The sequence below is a fragment of the Lissotriton helveticus genome, chromosome 3_1, assembly GCF_964261635.1.
Source record: "Lissotriton helveticus chromosome 3_1, aLisHel1.1, whole genome shotgun sequence".
NCBI classification, from domain to species: Eukaryota; Metazoa; Chordata; class Amphibia; order Caudata; family Salamandridae; genus Lissotriton; species Lissotriton helveticus.
In genome coordinates this window covers 1843349854-1843373551 of record NC_136061.1, presented here as the reverse complement: position 1 = coordinate 1843373551, position 23698 = coordinate 1843349854, and the positions used below count along the sequence as shown (strand labels likewise).

At 44.6% G+C, this 23698-nt stretch overlaps 1 protein-coding gene, 1 long non-coding RNA gene and 1 pseudogene across 9 annotated transcripts in view; 1 reads left to right on the top strand and 2 right to left on the bottom strand.

Moving 5' to 3' along the window:
- LOC144823886 (uncharacterized) overlaps positions 1-23698 on the bottom strand; it is a 1846314-nt gene that overhangs the window by 243661 nt on the left and 1578955 nt on the right. The gene's annotated exons all lie outside the window — the stretch shown is intronic.
- LOC144823887 (uncharacterized) overlaps positions 1-23698 on the top strand; it is a 322915-nt gene that overhangs the window by 294327 nt on the left and 4890 nt on the right. The window lies entirely within an intron of this gene.
- Positions 691-2509, bottom strand: LOC144825449 (18S ribosomal RNA; annotated as a pseudogene).

Here is a 23698-nt window from a genome sequence, read left to right as displayed (position 1 = left end):
TTTCTCAAGAGCCGGTTTCATTTATGTATGCACAAACGTGCTTGTGGTCACTGTCAGCATCATTTAAGGTGACGTGCATGTCTGGTTGGGGTGCTGCACTTCACTGGAATTGCAAACACCATCTAAAATCTTTCTCAAATTATCTACAACAAATACCTCCTGCACCACAGAATCTTGGCACCATGTGTAGAAGTAACATTTATGGGAGCAGGGGAAAAAAGAATAAGAGACCGAAAGGGAAACAAGAAAATGAGAATGTTCGTGGGCAGCCGTAGTGTCAGTTGGGGCTTCAATAGCTGGTCCTAGACTGCTTTGGATGAAGTCATGGAAACTAGGCTCCACTCAGTGAGGTCTACTTAAAAAATTACATTTCAGAGGATTAAAACTATTTGGTAATGAACTTGATGACATGGTGCACAAAGCAGTGGAAGAGTAAAAAACTCTCAAACCTTTTAAGATGGGGTCTAGAAAGTAATCCTTTAAGTTCAAGGGTTCCTCTCTAAAATCTTCATGACAAGAGTCCCCTTTGAGGCCAGTCTATGTTTGCTCAAGTCGCCCTATGAGGACTGGACCAGGTAAACAGGAGGTGACCTCCCAATGCAGTCGGTCTCACTTATTTGTATCAGCCACTACAATCCTGTGCCCTAGGGTGCCTGAGGAAGAGGTATCCTGCCTCACGGATCCAGGAGGCAGTGGTCCCCCGGCAGTTGTGCATACATTGGTGCTAGAACATCCCTGGGAGAAATACAGCTCCCTCCCAAGAGGTGTGTACAGAGGGCAGGGACTTAATCATTGCAAGCTTATGATCTACACTTACTTTGCATTTCTCCTTCATAGAAAATAATTGCAATCCCGATCATGAATGAGGTTCTGCAGGTTACCCAGTCATCTTGGCAAAGGGTAGAAACACTCGGATCCACCCAGTGTAGTATGAATGCAGCACCAAACATCTAAGGGCATAACAGACCTGTTATTGCTCGATCTTGTGTGGCTGAACACAAATTGTCCCTCTAAGAAGCTGAACGACAACCACTGGGGGTCACCAACTAGTTAGCATGGAGGAGTCTTGTTCTTTATTTGAATTACCTAGACAAATCGCTCCACCAACTAAGAACGACCATGCACCACTACCCACAGAATCAAGAAATAACTATCAAACTGTCAATCCTTTCCGTGTCCAAGCAAATGAGTTTTCCAGTGTTGAGTCAGATTAAGCCTCAAGCTCCACTCCTGGTGTTGTTCTTCTGTCAATTGCTTTAGGTTTCAGCTTTGCAAACGTACACCCCCAGGAACCAAAAAACTTTGGCATCCCAGAAGCTACTTAGCTGACCATGGGAATAACATTGCTGGATCACTAGTCAACATTATTTATTGTCAGAACTACAAGGGTATCTGATCGTCTTAGAGCCTTAGACTTTTGTTCTTGATTGATGAAAAGATTCTTGGAAAATGCTTTTATTTTGCTTCATCTTCGGCCACTTCAAGAATATCATCACTAGTGGTACAGTACGAATGCTCCTAGTCATCCATCTTAATCATGGCCCCAGTTCCAGAACCCAACAAAATAGAATCAGAGTCCTATTCCATAATTCCTAACTGAGGTACTCAAGCAACCATCTTGCATTGAACACTCTATGTTTTTTTTTTTAAGTAAATGCTTCCGACACCCAGGACACTCAGTCAAGACCATCAATGGGGGGCATGAGGGACAGAGGCTGGGACAGGTAGCTCACCTTGGACCAGATTGTCAACTCAATCCCAAGATATAACTGGGAGCTTTTTAACTGCAGCAACTTTTATATTCACTTTTGAAACTGGAATTATTGTGGCTGCTGGCACCACATGTGCCCTCCAATAGACCACTGTTAAAGGATTGAAAGTGTCTCATTGCTTTTATACGCAGTATCAGAAACAACGGGACCCCAATATGTGAACCTGGGATTGATTAATATTTGGAAAACAATGGCTCTGAAATGGCCAAAAAAGGTCCAAAGTAGGTAGTCTCCACTATGGGACCAAGGTAATAAAGTGGTCATGGACAATCAACATTGATTATCCATTACAACTTTAGTACCTTGTCCCCATAGCGGAGACTACCTACCTTGGACCTTTTTTGGCCATTTCAGAACCATTGTTTTCCAAAATATCATTACCTATATAACTGCCTCCAAAGAGACCTGCATTTTTATTTTTGGCCACTACCTATCCGAGTCGAGAGTGTGTAAGTTGCATGCCTGTTGCCTTCCGTGAATGTGGTAGCCATTTCTCAGACTCCCTCTTCAGAATTGAACCCTATCGACCAATGCATGCATCCCAGGAGGACAGCACTTGTTAGCATATCTTCGCTCTAGTATTGACACAGTTTTCCACGTAACAGATGGAGCGATTAAAGCAGCCATAACTGATTAAATGAGCCATTCACAGTTTCACTTTACTGATTATGTGTACTCACACATGCGTGGCTTAATCTTTGAGACAATCATAAGCTAATGGCAGGATCAACCAGGTGGCTGCAACTGCTGGACTGGAGGAGGATCTGCATGCCCATCCTGGGCCAACCTTCACATACCTGAGGAGTCTGCTTTGGGAGCCCCTTCTTGCCTGCCGGTGATTGGGGGAGAGGGGGGCTAGTGGCAAAAGGAAGTCATACATGCACTGGCAAGCCCAGCCTGCTCCATGACAACAAAAGAGCGAGGCAGGCCAAGGTGCACCATGAGCAAAAAATAAGGGTGTGCAGCCTGGGCCACCCATTCGCAGTGGCTGTGGAAATACACTGGATGGAAAAGGGCAAGGGGCAAGCACACAGGCCTGAACCTCCAAGCAGCATGTAGGACTAGCACCACCGACCCCATCCACTCCGGTCAGACCACTTAACAAGCTGCCAAGCTGCTTGGCCTTTGCTCTGGTAAGTGACCTCCACAAAAGGCAGACCCTCGCTTCTGACAATCCAGACAGGGTGGAATGCCCTGTCTTTTAAAAAACAGCCAAGGCTGGTCAAGCAGTCCATCCCCAAGTGGACGAAGTGTGCTCAATCAATCATTGTACATTACTGGCTAAACTGTCTCTGTGCAGGCCGCCCTGAACTGGGATGTCAACTGTGCATCCCTGCTTGCTCTCTGTGAAGCAAGGTTGAGAGGAAAAACCCTTTAGACTGGGTTGAAAGGCAGCCACAAACCCAAGCAGCAACTGGGTGAGAAGCACCAGGCCATAAGGGGATCCAAGAACACTGTCCCGACTAATCCGGAGCAAGGCTACCACCCCTTCTTGCAAACTGTAAAAAATGGAGTGACAGAGGGGGCCACCAGAAAAAAATGACCTGACTTCCTGCCTGCATTCACAAAGTTGAATGAGCCCTCATTGTGACTTCCAGGGCAGCCCAGGTATCTGGGCACTCTTTAGAAATAGGAATTGATGGTGTGCAACCAGATGCCTGAATTTGGAGCACATTAATCTGGTGGCGCTGTGTCTTAATTTTAAAAAAAAGAGTCTGCTCTCCATTGAAGAGGACAGAGATTCTGAGGACTGGGTTTTCAGAGTCCGAGCTGGGAATCAGGCAAGGGGCTATTGAGGGGAGACCTCACGGAGGTTTAACCCAGGGACCTGAGCTGGTTAGCAAGAAAGGGGCGATGGGAGCCCACTGAGTTCTGAACCAGGGCCCAATCAGAGCTTCTTATCCCAGGCATTCAGGGGTAGCTTCCCCAGGCCTGTGGGACCCCGTCCCAGGCACTATGTGACATAGCATGCCAGAGAACGGAGCCCAGGTTCTATGGCTTCCATCCTAGCAACCTCTGGGGCTCTGTCCCAGGGCCGATCAGAGCTTCTGAACACAGACCAGCATGGGAGTCCTCTCCAAGCCTGAGGCAACCTGGGGCACTTTGAGACACAGTGAGCAAGGGAAAAGAGTCCAGGAGTGGGGGTCTTCCAACCCAAGGCCCACCAGGGATCTGACCTCAGGCCTAGTCAGAGAGTCTGAATCTGGACAAGCAGAGAAGGCCTCCTGAGGTACTTTGCAACATAATGGCATGTTCAGAGAGCCCAGGGTTTTCCACCCCAGGGCCTGCTGGGACTCTGACCTGGTGCCAGGACAGAGCTTCTGAACCCAGACAAGCAGGGGAGATCTCCCCAGGCCTGCAGGAGCCTGCACAAGGCATTTTGCGACACAATCGTTTAGAGATGATAGACCAGGGACTGGACTTTCAGCTATGGGCCCACCAGGACTCTGTCCTGGGGCCTGGTCAGAACTTCCTAAGCCTGACAAGCAGGGTAGACCTCCCCAGGCTTACAGCACTGTGTTACACCGCAGGCCTGGAAAAGAGACGTTTACCACTAGGTCTGCTCTGGCTTTGTCCCAAGGGTCCTTTAGAGCTTCTGAACCTGGAGAAGCAGGAGAGGCCTCCCTTGGCCGGTGGGCCCCTGGCACTCCAAAGCATGACAGGCAAGGTAACAGAGCCCAGAGTCTAAGACTTCCAATCTGGGGCACAGTCAGAGCTGTTGAAGGCAGAAAAGCAGACAGAACCTCTCTGTGACTGCAGGACCTTGTTCCAGGCACTTTGTGGCATGGAGGGTGTTAGAAATTAGGCCACTAGGTTACAGAGGTATGCACCTTGAATAATGCAAAATTAGACTTTAAATACAGTACCTTGAAGTCGATAGCTCAGTCAGGGGCTATCACTGCATTGTGAACAAACAAATCCTACAGTTCAGGCTGGCCGTGGCATCACAGGCTAGCTACGGTATCGGGAAGTCTCGCAAATGGTACCATGGGAATATAGGATGGTGTAGACCTTGTGGTGAACTTTGAAGAGGTGTTGCCAGCAGGCGTTGGTCCCAGAGTTCGGTGAAGGAGTCATCGAGCGGCAGCAAAGTTGGCTTGAAATGCCGATGTGGGGGACACCAAGGCTGTCATGTGAAGCGATGCAGGGAAGAATGCAGTGCCCTCAGGGCATGGTCAAGAAAGGGCATCAGACTTCGTCATCGGTGATATCAGGAATGCGGTGCAAAGAGGGGCGGTGCTTTCTGCAGTGCCAACAGGCCACAGAGCAGACAGCCGCGTGGTTGATGGCATTGGGTTGCTTTTTCTTGTGTTGGAGCACAAAACACACTGCTACTGATGCTGGTAGCAGATGATTAGGCTTTCCAGTTTTCATTTTCTAAGTTTGCTAAATTCTGGAGGTTATCAGTGGTTACACATTTTCACGCCATTAAAAATAACAGAAACACTGTTTAATTATTGCTTGCTTTCTGCACTGATAGTGCATGTGCACATGGTATACGAGTACCAAATACATTTTTACTGCACCAGAATGGACTACAAAGTCAATAGCATTCTTCATTAACTCTGAAGATTGTAAAGATGCTTTCAGCATACCGTCAGCAAGTGACAATTATCTCTTACAAGGAAGCACTTTAGCTCAGATATCGATTTTGACAGACCATCATACAACTTTTTCACATACGTAGCTGAATTACTGCAAATACAAACAATATCACTCCAATCTTTATTGATATTGGTAGGAACTTTTTTCAGCAGCCTTCCAAGCAACACTGCATTTCATTTTTACCAAATGTCTGGTGTCATGTTTTCACCACGATCTCAGATGCTTGGTGACAACATTGTTTTCATATATACCTACATATTGCATTAAATGTTTAAATCTTGGGGTGTTTGGCAATTCACTTGCAATCAATACTGACTCACTAGAAAAGGGGGATGATGTATTAACCCCTTCGCTGCAGTGGTTATTCCCCCGCTGTGCTGAGGGGGAGAGGGGCGCGCACAGCGCCCGCATGCTCATGACGAGCTCAGCTCGTCATGAGCCACAGTGCTCCTGTGCTCATGACGAGCTCAGCTCGTCACAGGTGCATTGGCTCCGTGGAACGTTCAGCACAGCGGGGGAATTCTCCCCGCACCTGAGCGTTCCATGGGCGATGACCATGAGCACCGGAGCATTGTGGCTCATGACGAGCTCAGCTCGTCATGAGCATGGAAGGGGTTAAATGATTTCACCCATTCTCTGTCTTTGGGTAAATTTAATGGTACATATTAGGAAAGATTTTTATGAACGAGCCATTTTACCTATCAGTGAAATCAAATGTAGCCAAAATATCAAATATGATTTTGATATTTCCTGATTCTCTACAGTTTATAAAATAACTAAACAAGACCTAAAAAATGCTTCGAACCACTGCATCTTTAGACAAAGACCACAAAACTGAAGAAAGCAGAAGGAAGAAGAGACAATATTTTAGGGACATGCCTAAACAAAAAAACTTAAGCAGAATAATGTTAGCCCAGTCTTTCTTTATGCTACCTCATATAACAAAGTTACATTGTATTGGCCCCTTCAGGAAGAAATAAAAATGCCTCTTTCACTCATCTTTTTCTTTCTTTGAATGGCACTTAGTTTGTGGCTGCAAAGGTGTTTATATGTTTACACCGGTGATGGCTATTTTCCTTCGGTGGGGTTTTATCCGTTATTATAGGGTTAAACCTAAAACCAGATAGCCTACAGATGATCTTGAAGTCTTTGCTGTGCCTGATATTTCTTGAACAGGGGGCAAGCTCTACCTCAAGCCTTTGGAGAACCTAAGGAAAAATAGTTGCAGAAAGGCCAGTCCAGTCCTTTGACTGCCCAAGACAGAAGCAGCAACTGCAGGCCAACCCAACAAAGCAACACTCAGCAAAGTGGGAGTACTCCCCCAGGAAGCTCTTCTAGCTCTTCTTCTTGGCAGGTCCTTTAGTTCAAATAAGTTCTAAAGTTCTGGGGTCAGGGTCCCAATACTTATACCAACTTTCCCTTTGACGTTTTGGCACAAAGTCTTTTGGTTGATTAAAAAACAGTACTGTCTTCTCTAGTCCAGCTTCACCACAGGAGGTGGAGACAGAATAGTGCAGAGCAGACACAGACTATTCAGGTGCTAGTGAAAACTCCTCAGACCTCTTTAAATGCGGAACGGTCTATTCAGTCTGGCTATGAGTCAACCAGGAAAAGCAGGACACAGCTCAGCCCCCCTCGTGACTGTCTAGAGTGAATGCACATTCCAGCTCCTGTCACATCAAAACCAGGTGGTGAATAAACAAACAGGCAGAGGTACACAGGATGGGTAAGCAAGAAAATGTCCACTTTCTTAAAGTGGCATTTTCAAACACGTAACTTAAAAAACACCTTTTCTAAAAGGTGTCTTATTAAATTCTAAGTTCAGAGAGCCTAAACTTCCAATCTTTAGCTGTTTCCAATCAAACGTTACACGTGTAAAATGTTACAAGGGACATCCAATGTCAACCTATGGAAGAGCTAGTCATTGAAACAGTGAAAACTGAAGTGAGCAGTATCTCACTATCAGGACATGTAAAAATACAACATTACATGTCCTACTGGTCACATACATGGCACCCTACTCATGGGGGTACCTTGGGCCTACCTTAGGGGTGTTTTACATGTAAGCAAAGGGAAGATTAAGGCCTGGCATGCAGACTCTGCAGGGGAAGGTATAAGATACTTTTAAAAGACTTCTTTTGTGGGAGGCAAAACCAGTGCTGCAGGCCACCTAGTAGCATTATTTTTACAGTCCCTGGGTACACACATTACACTGTACTAGGGACTTACATATAAATCAAATATTCCAATCATGGAAAACCAATCATAACACAAGTTACCATAGGAGCACTTGCATTTTAAAACTGAACAGCAGTGTGAAAGTGTGCAGAGACACTAAACCAGCAAAAAAAGTCCTGTATGCTATCAAAAACCTGAGGTCAGAAAGCAAAAAGACAGGGGAAACAAAAGATGCCAGGTCTAACAGTGGGCCAGAGATGGGAGTCCACAGCTGTGCGGCCTTCACCCTGGAATAGCCGGAGCTTAAACCCGGGCCTGATCAGAGCTTCTTCTACTGAGCAACCAGGGAAAGCCTTCCTGGGCTAGCGGATCCAAGCTGCATGGTGGGCCATGGGACAGATCTCAGTGCCGGGTGACTTCCACCTCCAGATCTGCTGGGGCTCTGACCCAGTTTCTGGTCAGAGCTTCCTTTCCTAAGGAAGCAGGGGGAGGTTTACCCGGACTTGCGGGTCCCCATCCTTGGCACTTTGGGAAATGATGTATGGAAACCAAGTCCCTGGGGTCCTCACCCTGGGCTTGCCGAGGAACTAAGCATTCTTGTAATCCATGCACATTGAGAGACAGAGGGGGACATTCGAGAGAATTCAGCATCTTCGAGCTGTAACTGTGATTCAAGCTTCAAATGAGCCCTTATTCTGACTTCCAAGGCAGATTGGGAATCTGAACACAAAGTCTTGTGAAAGGAATGACATGTTTTATTTCTTTCAAGCACAAAACTTCACCAGTGACTTTGGCATGGCACATTTTGCACCAAACATGTAAGCATGGTAAAGAACACCTAATTTGAATTGTGCCTAGGACTAATCTTAATCCTTGTTCCACTCACAGATCCTCTCACATTCACATCCCAGTCAACGTCAACGTCTCTATTGCTGTCGCCCTCTCTATCCTCACCATCTTTTAGACCCATCTCTTCCCTGTCATTCTCCTACTCACTGTCACACTCTCATTTTCCATCAGCCTTCTCAACCCTGTCACACTTTCCATCTGGGCCATCCTTCCAATTCCTTTTACCCTCCTATCCCTTTCTCAGTCATCGTCCCTATTCTTGTGACACTACAAGTCTCTGTTACACTTCCAGGCCTGTGACCCTTCACACCCCTGTCACACTTCTAGTCCCTGTCTTCTGTCCCCTCACAGTCACTCTTTAGGTAGAAAATAAGCTCTCAACTGCCCTATATGTGGAAAGTTGTACATTATTTTTTTTGATTTAACACCCATATCCTCTTCTCTCAAAATCACTGAAGTCAATATGACTTGCATGCTTCAGTCTCTCACTTTGTGCAGTTTTTACACTTTCCACCCACCACTGTTCATTGCAGCTCCATACGTTACTCCTATTTTGAAAGATCAACAACGGTAACTGAACATGGCTTACAGCTTGGCACATGTGGATCTCTCACACAAAAACCTGACTATTCCTCCCACCACACCTAATCTGTGCAGATTTTATGGTCCACACAACATGGCTCTCAGGCCTTACAACATCTCACTGTTGGAAATATCTTTTGTGTGATATTCCCACAGATATTTGTGTTCACTACTCCACATTTTACTGGACTTGTTTTAGTTGGCATTAGGTCTCTGGGCACTTTATATATGCTAACCAGTGATACGGTGCTTGTTCTCTCCCTTTAAAACACAGTAAAATTGACACACACCCAGTTGACACATTTAATTTGCTTATAACATGGATACTCACGAACAGTGTCCCTGGAGCCAATAAGTTTGGTCTGTGATGTGACCGGGTGCCACATTGATATGCTATAGGGTTGGCATACAGGCTGAGGGAGTTGGCAGTAAGGTGGGTGTAGGGGAAGCAAAACATATACTTCTAGTGGCTGAATTGCACAATGGGAAATCAAAAAGCCTGGGATTAATCCCGGCTTCCTCACTTTATCAAATTATGTGATCCTAGGCATTTGTTTCATTTCTCTTTTCCTCCTTTTTCTTCATTATCTCGAATAAGAGGACCGGAAAGGAAGATTTAAATGTTTCTAAATTCATGTTTGAAAACTATCACTTTTAAAATATTCTTCTGAATATATTATTATATGTGATATCATCTCATGTATTAATGTAAAAAGGTTCCGCATGTCAAATGTTTTTGTTTAATTTTGGAGAGACTAACATATTTTCACACTTTTGCTGTAGTATGTCTTTTAAAACGAAGATGTTCCTAAAGTTGAGCAGTGCAGAACTTACTCGTTATTTCCTCCCTTTAACACACACTAACATTTAATTAGATGCCTGACTGTTTATATCTCATCTTTTTATTGTTAGTGTTGAGATGAGTAAAGAGCAGCTCACTGCTGCTGTTGACCAGGGGGATGCATGTAAAGTTTGGGAGGGCCGCATGCAGCCCCGATTGGTACTTTGAGTAACAGTGGCTTATCAGTTCCTAGTAAATGCGGCTACATGTACCCAGGGCATGTAAGTTAAATGTTACACGTGGGCTGCAGCACTCATTGTGCCACTCACTTAAGTAGCCATTTAAAGAAGTCTCAGGCATACCACTGCAACCTGTATTGGAGTTTTAAACTTCTATTTTAACCTGGAAAAATAAACCTTTATTCAGGCCTAAAACTTCCTTTTTAATGTTCATAGGTTGCCCCTAGGGTAGTCCCTTAAGATTCAAAGGGCAGAATACATGCTATTTAGAAAGTAGGACAAGTGCTTAATTTGTAAAAGAAAATAGATGCCATAGCCCTCACCAGCAGGCCACTTCAGCTTACCCTGCCAGTGCTGCCAATTAAATTGCAAACATGTGTACAAACCATCACACTCCTACAAGTATGAGCATGCAGATTATTCAAGGCCACCAAACTATAAGAATGGCTTGGGTGGCGGCTATTAGTGATTTCTAATGTATATTGAATTTATAAATAACTGTTGTTATTCCACTCTCTAAATAAGATAAACAGCGCCACCATGTGGCAGACTGCAATAGGTGCCAGTTCTGACAATTAAGTGCTGGTGCCAAGCACCAGAACTACCAGTTTAAATTAAACACTGAGTAGGATACACGTACTTATGTTTTACATGTCCTTGCAGTGAAAAAGTTTATTTTTTACTGGAAGAAGGCTAGATCTCCTTACACTAACAAGGGGTTACCTTATTGCACTTAATAAGTGATAACTTCAGTTTGGGAGCAGGTGGATAAATACTACTTTGATTAATTTGATTTGGAATTTAAAATCCTCTTTAATAGTAAAGTCAGATGTTAAATTACTATTCTGAAAATGGCACTTTCACAAATTTTGCATTTTTCTACCATAACCAAATGTGCCTTTCTATCAGTATCCATAGTCACATGACTATTAATGGTTCTCATCTGGTATCACATGGGACACAATAGCATTGCGTATAGGGAAAGGTGTTTCTCTCCTGAGCAGGATGGCCAGGGGGTCTTAAAAATTGGTGCAAAAACTTGGGGCCTCATTTTAGAGGTTGTGGTGCTGGATAGCGTGGCAAAGAATATTGCTGCACTGCCCTTCGCAAAATCAAAAGCTCAAGAATGTGCCCCACAATAAGAAAGGGCACAATCCTGGGCCTCATTCATGAAAAGTGTTGCATCGCTGTGACAAAGCAGATTTGCAAACACTTTTCACTGCACCTTCCTTTCGACACCATGGATGTGCCATATTTACTTTTCGGTGGACCATGTCGCAGGGATTACAGATATGTCAATATTCCTGACATATCCGTCGCCACTAAAGTCATGCATTGCTGCAATTTTTTCACAAGCATGATGCAACTCAGCAATGCATGGGGCAGTCTATCCCTATGGCACAGCATCACCCTTATGCCCGCCATGAGGCAGGCATAAAGTTTTGACTCAGTTGCATCATAGAATTATTGCAGTGATATCTCATAGATTTCACTGCGCCACTCCTACAAGGATTTGTTGCGTGGGAACGCCCACCCTGCATGCAGCCTACCTGGCACAGGTATATTGTGGCATAGGGGTTCACAAGGTCACGCATTTGTCTAGATACGTCCCTTTGTTCAGAGTATAGTTTGGCATCCAGGGTGTCTGCTGTCACCTTACCCAGTAGCCCGCGACCCCCAGATGCTTAGTCCACTGACACTGAGTAGCTGCCAGGAGGTGGGCACAGTTGAAGCTCTATCTGTGGAGTTTGCACGCTGAGGTGTTGGTATCTGTAAGCTTAAGTGGAGTTGTGATGCTGAAGAAGTTGCCAAAAAGTTATTTGAAGGCCTTGATTCAGCTGCAGCTGGGGGGGGGATGATGGTGGTGGGCGTGGTGAAGTCGTGATGTATACTATGATGGTCCGTCCAGGAGAGTTCGGGGTGTGGCTGAAGTTGAAGGTCCCGCTGGCAGAAAAGACTGTGTGAGCGTGTGTCCGGCTATGTGTTCAGTAACTAGCTTCTTGAGTCTGATGTTGGTGAGGTTCGCCAGGAGGGTGGTGGTGTTCTGGTCCCTAGGGTTGTCTAGGTGGAATTTGAGGTGTAAGAATAGAATGTAGTCAGTGTATGGGAGAGTCTGGGATTTGATGAGGTGTACAATGGCATCAGTGAATGGGGGTTCATGGGCTGTGGGGCCTGTAGACGAGGGTGCCTCAGAGGGTGGAGTTTAGTTTGGTCCAGATCTGGAAGTGGAGGTGTTCAATGTCAGCCGTCGGATCATTAGAGTGCGTGGTCTGTTGGTATGTGCTTTTTGAGACAATGGCAATATCTCCTCCTGGGCACTCTGGGTGGTCAGTGAGGGAACATTTGTAGCAGTTGTGGATGGTAATAGTGATGTCCAATCCAGAACAGAGGTTGGTATAGGATTCTGTGAGCAAGGCTATGTCTGAAGAGGTGGAGTTGAGGAGGTCCCGGATTTCTGTTGCGTCTTTGTGGAAGGACCGCACATTGAGGAGGATGCAGTTGAGCCAATCAGCTGCGCTATTGGCCTGCTGGGTGGCAGGAGGCGCTTGTGTGATGATGTGGCAGCAGGTGCATTTGCAGTTTTGACAGCCACAGGGTGCAAGGGAATTCTACCGTAATGCTAAATGGCAGGTGGTGTGGCATACAGGGCTGATGGCGAGGAGGGTGCTGGCGTAGTAGCGGTGGAGTGTCTGAGAGGGAGTGTCCCTGGCGCTGACCGCGGTCCAGGGGCGGACGGACGCAGACAGGCTTGCCTTTGGTGCACCAGTGGTACACCTACTGCGCATGCTGCGCAGCGGCCACCATTAAGTAGTGCTGCAGGGGGGACTGGATAGTTGGGGGGTGAGAAACATAGGAAAGGACACTGAGCGAGGTTATTAACATATATTTTTTTCAATCTTACTTTGAGGCCAGGTCCCACGTCTTCTGTGCTCCTGCTTCAAGGAACAGGAAGCAGGCAGCCAGGCTCCCTTCCCTAAGCCAATCACAAAGCTGCAATGCAGAGGAGCCAGCACTGGGTGTGCGTCACCCACAGGCACTAGGCCTGGGCTGACTCGACTCGACCCCTGGGCCTCCTCTGCTACGTGTCCCAGATTCTTCTCACTTGGACATTGAAACCATGGTTCAATCCGCTGCACTCTCTGCAAATCTGTGACTCAGCTAGCAGGTGCCTCAGCTAGGTGGGATTTCACAAGTCTGGGTACAGCAGTTGCCTCCAAGTCTGCTGGGTAACCTCCCAATACAGATGATGCAACAGGGCCTCCTTACGCGTGAAGTTGCATACTATTGTTTTTTAAGCTTCTATAACTATTGTTAATAAGGCAGCTGAGAGGCGGGGCTGGTGTCAACTCTGCTCCGCTGCGGAGTGTGGGGGGTGCTGCCTACTCCGCCTATTCGTGAAGCGCAGAGTAATTCTTCCCCTGGGACTATGGCTGGTCATCCTGACTGTTGGGGGGTTTGAGGAGGTTGTTGATCTGTGCTGCACTTGTCCCTAGCTGCTCCATTTTGCATTCCTTTGTTTTTCTTTTAATTTTTTTATTGGAGGTGGACTTTTTTGCTATTTTTGCCTCTAGAGGCAAAAAAGGTGAAGTTTTGCTGACTAACATGAGTCTTTTGTCAGCAAACGGGCTTTTCATCAGTTTTCGGCCACTAACGTCAGAATTTGTATCGCCTTCACGCTAGTGTTAGCGGCAGTTTTCACTTTGCTACCTGAAACTATCGCCATATAGCGACTATTGTAAATACATCGCTAACAGGGACAACTTTTTTGGTGCTAGGCCTCCTTACGGAGACTACTGCTAACTAACGCTAACACTAGTTAGCAGCTGTTCTTGTACATATACCCCCAGGAGTCAGTTGGATGATGCCCTGTTGAGTTACAGCGAAACAAGATTCCAGAGGCCTTCCCTATAACTGCCCAGCTGACCAGCACTAACAAGACCTGTCTGGACCCTGCTACTGGCCTCAGCTGGAGTGAGTTCTGACACCCAAGAGGTGCCTTCCCACATCATGGACCCTTTGGTGGTGTCAGAGTGCACTCTTGTAACATGTAAACTGTAAAAACTGGTCTCCAAATAAAAATACAGAGGTTCTGGGCTCTTTGCCTCAGCAATGACCTCCCAAGTCTCCCGCCAACATAAAAATGTTCCCTTTCACAACAGCACTGACTGCCCACATATCATGCTAATGTGAAGTGTCAGCCAGCGAACTGTTCTTGGGTCCAACAACAGTCTTTTACCATTAAACTATGACTGGCAACCAGCTCCCGCCCTGGACTTCCTGCCTGTGAGCTGTGGGACTGATGAGGGTGATTTTTATGGGAGACCACCCCCGAAATAGCTGACGAGAGGGAAGAATTCTACCTTGGATGGTGGCCAATAACGGGCCCTTAAGTAGGGCTGAGCCCGCTCAAGGAGGATGTGCCTCACCCAATGATTCCGCTGTCTGTGGAAGAGAAACAGAAGGTGAGACCAGGGAACAGGCCAATTCAGAGTGGTGCCACCCTTCTGACACTTACTGAAGGCTGAGTGATGATCCCATTCAAATGAGGCCGCACAAACAGCTTGCATAGCTGGAGGGGAATCGGCAAGTAGATCTGCTCTTACACCGAGAGACACTAACATGTAGTGCTGACTCTGCAGCAAGTAAGGCAGGACCCGATGTGGGAGCGAATTTTGCGAAGTAAGGGTCATTACGCAAAAACCACATAGAAAAGAATGTCTCTGAAGAAGCAATGCCTATTAAAGTAGTGGGTCCCCTGCCCTTCTCAAGACCTACTTGATATGCAAAAAGTAGTTCCTTCTCAATGTTAGGTAGGTGTGTGTGGTTGGACACTCACCCTCACAGACGACCCCATATTGAATCGGCAGTGTGAGCCTTAAGCAATAGGAGAGGCTACTAATAATACAACTACAGTTGCGAGTGGGATGATAGGTAACAAAAGTATTGTTCTTTTCTCTAAGGTGGATTAATGAACTTCTACAAGCTGCATTCAGATCTCAAATGAAGAAGATTAATTTGCAACGAAAGGCAAATCACTCTTCTACATGGAAAAAGGCACTGAAAGTTATTACTGTCAAAAATTAAGATATAGTCGCATGCTCCTGCCGCAGTGATAATTGGATAGTGAAAGGTTCTGATACCAAAAACATGGGTAGAATTGAAGACTACACCGAAGTTGTGCTAGTGATACTTTTTGAAGCGGATGCATTCACCCACTTGTTGATCAATGAGAGAGTGGAATGATCACTCACCAATAGACCACCAACAGAGACCAGGGCACGGCCCTCCATGTTGCTCATGTCTTTCAGACACCAAAAGAGTCCACTGAGTCCTCAAACAACTTCCAAGCAGTGGTGGCTCCTCAGCTAACATGGTGGAGCATCGCCCCACTGCAGGAGCAGCAGAGAAAGGAAAAAATAAAATGATAATAAGTGAATGTTATTATTATTTTATTTTTTCCTCCTGCTGCGGCAGCGCCTAAAGGCGTGGAAATGATCTGCAGGGGAGGAGCGTAGAACACTCCTATGTGCAATGATTGTTTGGTCAGCCTTCTCAGGCCGCCCAAAGCAGTCATGCTCAATCCCCTGTTCTCCATGCAGACTGCATTACAGCCTGCATGGAGAACCTGTCCACCCCTCCAGCACCTGGCTGAGCATTGTGTTGCAGTGCTCATACCAATCACAACGCTGCATTGCACAGGTGAGCAGGAGAGAAAATGTGGGACCGAGCTACAGCGGCAAGGTAAGTTTTATGTTTTTAATTTATTTATTTTTAAAATGCTGCCCATGCCCCCTGCCCCTCCTGAGCTTGCACCCCACACCCTCAAGCCATGCCGGCCGCCCCTCCTTCCAGGCACTGCCAGTGGAGGAGATGAAAATCAGCAACCTCTGGATCCTCCTTGCCTATGACAGGTCCAGATTTTAAAAGCAGAAAGGAATGGATAGCTTTAGACAAATGATGGGGACTGGGGGCCGGCGTGAGGGAGACCACTGATATATGCAAAGCTCCGTCCCACCCTTTACTGACAGCTGCAGACATACCTGCTGAATGACAACCAGATACACCCAGACAGATCCCTCCTACGCCCTCTTTCATAGTGTCCTGTTGGGACAGGCTCCCACAGAGAGTACACCACACACAGCAACTCGATAAATAAATGGAAACCAAAAACAGGCTAAGTATTGTCCCAACAGATAGCCACATTACTGAGCTTCCCGACACCCTAGACAGCAGTTGAGGTTCTTAATCTGCTCTCTGATGCACTCCTGATGGGGAAACCCTTTACTAACGGCTTTGAAAGGTCTTACAGGGTGGAAATATGTTTGGTTTGGGATTTAACTATTCTAACTGGGAGGGACGCATGCCCTGGTGGGAAATTTACACCATATTCTGCAGTGTTCTGTCATTGAACGATGGTTGAAAATATGGAGAGAATTACACATTTCCACATTATTCACTTACACACAACTTCAATGTAATGCAGTGACTCATGGCCCAACAATATAGACAAAGACTGGCCAAGCTTACAGCCTATTTAACATGGGATGGGCGAGGTCTCAGCATTCCTCACAAGATTAAACAAGTTCCGTCATATCAGGACTGACACTAGACCCAGAGAGCTTTTTTGCAGGAATGCCACATTAACCCACTCTCAGTGTGTGACTTTGCTTCCCGCTGGGATGCTTATAGGATTTTATCATCAAACTCTTCCTGTTCATGAGGAGGAGCTATTATTTAAAAAGATATATCTCATGTCACCCTCTAGGTTCCCAATCAGATGCTCAGGGCCACTATGCTATTGTTTGGGGCCGGTTGGGCACCACTACAATCACACTGGTGAATTGCTATGGCCCCAATACAGATGGCTCCATCTTATTTGACTCCCTTCGGGGTACTATCCTCTCAAAAGGTTCACACCCCCTGATATGGGGTGGAGATTTTAATTGTGTGCTCCTGGAGAGGTTTGATAAATCACATCTACTACCCAGTTACTGGAGCCTAGCAGCTGCTCATTTTAGGATGACTAGCTGGTGACTCATGACAAGGGTACCTTGGTGCATGAAACCATGTATATGGCATGCACCCTCTTATATTACTCACCAGTGTTACTACAGCTTGCAATACCCAGCACAACAAATGTGATGTGGCCTGACGTCTCTTTCCTCACACACTGATAGATTTGGTATTTGCAGATGAGCTACAGACTGAAATTGTAGACTTCTTTAAATATAATGAGGGCACAGTGATCTCAGTGGGCACCATATAGGAGACATTTAAGGTCACTATACAAGGCCTCTGCATAACTAAACGCAAGGGAATCCGACACTCGCTGGGCGATCACCTAACAAGGCTAGAAAGAGAACTCATGTCCTGTAGCAGTCTCTATACCAGAAACCTGGTGGTGCCACCCTTGAGCAGACCAGAACCAAGCATACAGAAGAGGAAATGACAGAAAGCAATTCTAGGAGTGGCAACGAGGGAGAGCAATTACACTCACCTGTAGACCATCAGAGGAGTCCCAGCACGGACCATTATTAATCTCCTCTTAAATGTAAGAGACAAGGACATGGCACTTTGTCTGGCTCAACAAGTTTCCCCCTTGTTTTTTGAAGTTGATTTCCTCTCTTTTTCTCCTCACTTCACCACTGTAGTACAAGAAGCATAACCAAGTTCCTACCTGTCAACAAAAACTGCAAAGAGTGAACATTGAATATGCAAGACTGCCAGTCACTGTACAAGGGAAACAACAATATGTCTTCACATTTTTAGACTCCGCAACAGGCCACTGAGTTTCGCAAACAACTTCTGCCTCTGACTGACCCAGATTAGGGAGGCAGAAGGAAAAAGCTAGGAAGGTTGATAGGACTGAGGGTGGCCTTAGGGACAACTGCTACATATGAAGCTGCAAGTCTACCTGCTGAGCGACAACCAGATACACCAAGACTGTTCCTTGCTATGCCCTCTCCCATGCTGCACTATTGGAACAGGCCCCTGCAGAGAGGGCACTGCACACCAAAACTTCATAAGTAACAGGGTACCAGAAACAGGCTAAGTTAGCCACATCACTGAGTCCTTCAGCACCTTCAGCACCAGTTGAGATTCTTGTTCAGCTCTTTGGTGTACTCTCAATGGGTCAAATCCTCTACTAAAGGCAATGCAATCTGTTACAGGGTGGGAATATGTTTGTTCTGGGATTGGTCTGTTCTTCCTGGGAGGGGAGAATTCCCTGGTGGGATTGAGCAACCAGTGTGGTAGATTGTGTGGGGGATTCCAATGTTAAAATTTGCACGGAAATTTGCAGTGTACTGGCATTGTACAATGGTTGGAAATCTGGAGAGATGTACTAGTTTCCGCGATTTTCACTTAAGCATGCGACTTCTATGTACTGTGGTGACTCATGGCCAGAAAATAGCTTGTCTGGGGCGACCTTTATCATCAGAGCCTCTTTTTTACAGCGGTGGAGTTTGTGGGTAGTCCCCCACATTCCTCAATGGATACTGTTATATGCTATAGGATTTGAAGTAGCTGTTGGCAACATTTCTCAGGACTGCCAAGGAGCCCTCCGTTTTTGAGACGCTAAAAAGATTGCACCAATTTTATTATACCCCTGTGAGGCTGCATATTGTCCCCTTTGCCTTGATGACCGCTGCACCAGATATGGTTGCCCAAGGTGGATTTCCTCCATCTGGTGGGGTGCTGACCCAATGTATTTACCTACTGGGAAGAGGTCACTGCAGCCCTATCCAACATGGTGAAGGAGAGATGCAATTGGACACCCTGGAAGCTCTATTAGGCCATGTCAAAGACATAGAAGCACAACAAGGGAAATGTGTGGCCTTGCCTCTACTGCTGGCCAAGCAGCTGGTGGTGAGCAGGTGAGGAAGGAGAAGGACCTCTAAATTTAAGCAATGGCTTGCTGACCTAATATACTACATTGCACAGTTAGACATATGCCGACATACATGCACAACTACTCACCCCAGGATCAAGACTTCAGGGCATATTTACATGTTCTGGCGCATCTCTGCAAATCAGCAGGGATGCGCCAGAACAGATGCGTCATCCAATCCCCTCCTTCCGCCACCACAGATGCGCCGCATTTACAATGCGGCGCTCCATGGTGCAAGGAAGGGAAGATGTGTGACGCATCTTGTGGCGTATGGGCGGCGCATTGCTGGAGTCGCGTCGCAAACGCGACGCAACTCCTGCAATGCACATGGGCCACCCATACTCAACGTGGTGCGCACTCCTTACGCCTGCTTCAAGCAGGCGTAAGGATTTGACGCAGCAGTGTCGTAAAACTGACTCAGTGAAATCCTGTAGATTTCACTGCGTCAGTTTTACGGGGCTTTCCTGCGAGAGAACGCCCACCCTGCGACAGAACGCCCACATGAAACCTGACGCAGGTTTCATTTGGCGCAGGGCTTTAAAACGTGATGCATCTGCCTAGATACGTCACGTTGTAAATAAGTCGCAATGTGGCGCATTGTTTACGCCGCCGCTGCGTCACAAAAGTGACGCAACGGCGGCGTAAAAGTTTCCAAGGGGCTTGTAAATCTGCCCCTTAGAGTTACATGGTGATGCAGCAGAACCGGAGACAAATTGTATTCATCCTTAAAGATACCACAAATTTTTATACCACTAGACTCTTTTATGATTAGAAGTTCGGGCCCATGAGAACTTATTAACCACTTACAAAAACAGGGCCTCCGATGAATCCTTCCGTAGATCTAATAGGGACTTGGTAATGGAAAGACAAATACAATTCCCCTCATGAGGACCCTAATGAAGGAAATTTCTAACTTAATACCAACAGTCATAATATGTACAAATATGTGAAAAACTCATAATAATGAAAAACTCTGAAATACTTATCAAGTCACTTTTATCTAAGTTTTCAGAATATGAATGGTCAGTACATAAAAACATTTGCAAGAATCATACATTTCTTCATAAACAAATGTATTCACTCAACAATTTTGTAAAAAGATTTAACAAAAAATCATTATTAGAATTATCTTGGTGTAAGTCACTTCCTGTTAATTCTTTAATGTTAGTCTCCAGATCTTCTTTAAGATCTTTCTTTACTTTAACCTTTGTGAAAGCATCATTATTAGTAATATTAACTTTAGTAAAATACATAAAGTTAGGTATTATTAAAATGAAAATCAACCAAACAATCAACATTAAAAGAACACATATGAAACAAGCAATAAAACATTGCTGCTTAATTAAACCCTGATTTTGATTGTTAGTCTCATTTCTAGCTATGTAAATCTATATAAAAAATATCTAATAAAAAAAACGAAACACGTTTGATAAAATTTTTGTATCCCACTCTTTTTTAATCTTTTCTTTTGAACCTTAGGTCTTGATATATATTATACCATTTAATTCATCTTCAAATTTCCTCTCTCTTTTTCTGCACCCCTTTTCTTTAGCACAGTTCATTTAGGATGGCTCATATGATAAATTGCTTCTGATTTCTTCTTCTGCGATGTTTGTTGCATCAGCTGTCCATTCAGGTGCTGTATACCTCTTGTTTGCAACTTTTACTCTTTTTGTCACTTATTTTCTTCACCTTCAGCATCACTTTGTTCAGATTGGCTAGAAATTTCAAATATGGTATTTGAAACTTTTTCATTCTAAGTATGTTTATCTCTCTAGACTAATTGAGGCCATTTATCACCTTTCCTTGTGTTTTTTCTTGAAACACTGTCTATTTCACTAGATTCAAAACTTCTTGTAGCTGATTCCCTTTTTTCTTTTTCTTTGTTTGTTTCAGGAACCGACTCGCTTTCAGTTTTAGCAATGACAGTATTACGATACCCAGTAGCTTTTGCCCACTTTACTTGATTCTTAGTCTGTTCAGGTTTCATTCTTTCTTTCTGTTCAACTTCGACTGACTCTGTTCTTTCAAATGGACTTGGGACTCTTCTTGCATGACTTGCGTGTATCCAATTAGGCAAGCCACCACTTTTGATTGCTGTTATTGTTACAGGGATCACTTGATAAGGCCCATGCCATCGAGGTTATAAACATGACTTCCTTACATGTTTCTCGAACATGTTTCTTGATGAGCACCCACTCTCCAGGGCTCAAATCATGGCCTTGTTCTCATTGTGTTGTAGTTGCAACTTTTCCAACCTGATGACACACAGAACGCACTACATCAGACAATCCTTTGCAATAATCGAGTACCAAGTCATCAGTTATATTCATCATTTGATTTCCTGGGACCGTTGGCTGTCTCATAGTCCTTCCCATCATAATTTCGTGTGGAGACAGTCCAGTTCTTCTGTCAGGAATACTTTTCAAGCTCATCAAGACCAACGGCAATGTATCTGGCTATTTCAGTGATGCGGATGCACACACCTTAGCAAGTCTAGACTTATTTGTACCATTTATCTGCTCAACCACACCTGATCCTTCTGGCCAATGAGCACAATGTAATTTTTGTTCAATTTGTAATGCTGCACAAATCATCCAAATTGTCTCTTTATTAAAATGAGTTCCATGATCTGATTCTAATGAGACTGGAAATCCAAATCTAGGAATGAGCTCTCTAATAAGCAATTTAACAACTGTTAAACCGTCATTTTGTTTTGTTGGATAAGCTTCCACACAGCAAGAAAACAGACATACAATCACTAAGTCATATTTTAGACCAATGCAAGGAGGCAGCTCCACAAAATCCATTGCATGTGAGTAATTGGACCTGCTGCTTTTCCAATTCATCCCAAACTGACAACAGTTTTCCTCCCTGCATTGTGTTGCTGACAAGTTACACATCTTTGACAGAGACTTTCTGCAATGACTCTAAACTTGGGATTAAACCAATTATGCTTAAACAATCTAATCGTAGCATCTCTACCCACATGTGTAGAACCATGATAGACTTGTGCCTTCTGAGACAACAGACTATCTGGAATTATTGGTCTTCCATCAGTTTGAATCCATACTTCCTCATCTGCTCTGCGTGTACCATCTATTTTGATCCAATTTTCCTTTTCATCATCACTATCCATAAATATGGTTATTCTCATGTGCTTTCCAAAACAACATGCCCTTGTAAATCCAATTAATTCAGCTACCTGAGCTGAACTCACTCGTTTCAACCACGATGCTACAATGACATTTGCAACTGTACACATTGTATGTACAGCTCTCAAGTTACATTCATGATCTCTCAAGCATGACCCGTAGACAGACATCACAAAATCGGATTTAGACAAAGGTGTGTCCTAAATATCAGGTCATGGTTTCGTACACAACTCAGTAACATCCAAACAATCATGATCTGCTTCATCCATTACAACTTCACAACTCGCATTTGGCAACACGGTAGCTAGATTCAAATTTGTATATCTTGTCACTGTCACATTTTCAGCTTTCAAAATCACTCTTACATATTTTGTTAACCGACTACTTGTAAGATGCTGTGTGCAAGTTTGTGTTAACAAAATTTGAACTAAATGTGTTACATACACTTTCAAAGGATGTCCCATCACAATTGTTTCACTCTGCTCTAAACTCATGCAAGTAGCAGCAACTGCTTTCATACAACCAGGTAATGCTGCAGCCACAGGATCCAACATAGGGGAAAGTATGCTACTAGACGATGTGCTGTTTTGTACTTTTGTGTAAGAACTGATAGTGCACATCTGTCACGTTCAATGAAAAACAATGTAAAGTTATTAAAATCTGGCATTCCCAGTGCGGGTGTTCGACACAAACTGTCTCGCAACTCCACAAATGCTTTTATACATTTTTCATCCAAGTGTACTGAATCTGACTGTACATCTTTGTGCGTCAGTTTTTGTAATGGCTTGGCTATCAAGGAAAAACTGTTGATCCACTGTCTACAATGACCAACCATTCCCAAAAACATTTAAATTTGTTTCAGAATTTTTGATGGATTCATTTTCAAAATTTACTTAATCTGATTTTGAGACTCTTTTCTGATCCAAATAAAGAAATTTAATTTTGGCAAAATGTAGTTTTGATGGTGACACTTTATGCCCACCTACAGCCAAATGGTTCAGTAGAGCAATTGTATCTGTCAGACAAGTCTCTTTTGTTTTTGATGCAACTAATAGATCATTGATGTATTGCATCAGGACAGAGTCTTTGGGCGTTACCAATGACTCCAAACCTTTCTTCAATATCTGATTGAAAATTGAAGGACTCTCTGAATACCCTTCAGGACATCAGCACCATGCCACGACACGGTCTCCAAACCGGAATGCAAATAAATATTGGCTACGCGGGTGCAGAAGTATTGAGAAAAATGCTTGACTTAAATCAATCACTGTGAACCATTTTGTTTCACAAGGAATTTGATAAAGAATCACAGCTGGATTTGGCACAATTGGACAAAAAGGTATTACTATCTGATTCACTTTTCTCAAATCCTGAACTATTCTGTATTTCCCATTAGGTATGCAAATTCCCATAATAAAGGAATTGCATGGACTACCTAAAATCTCTTTTAAAATACCTTGCTCAATCAACATTTCAATTACAGGAGTCACTCCGGCAATCTTTTTAGGACTCGTTTGATACGATTGTGTTCTTTGAAATTTTTCTTTTGGTTAAACTGTCATTTTAATTGGAGCTTCTCCTTTTATTAGTCCAATATATTTCGCTGAGAAACCCCACACATCAGACAACACCACATCTCAATTCAA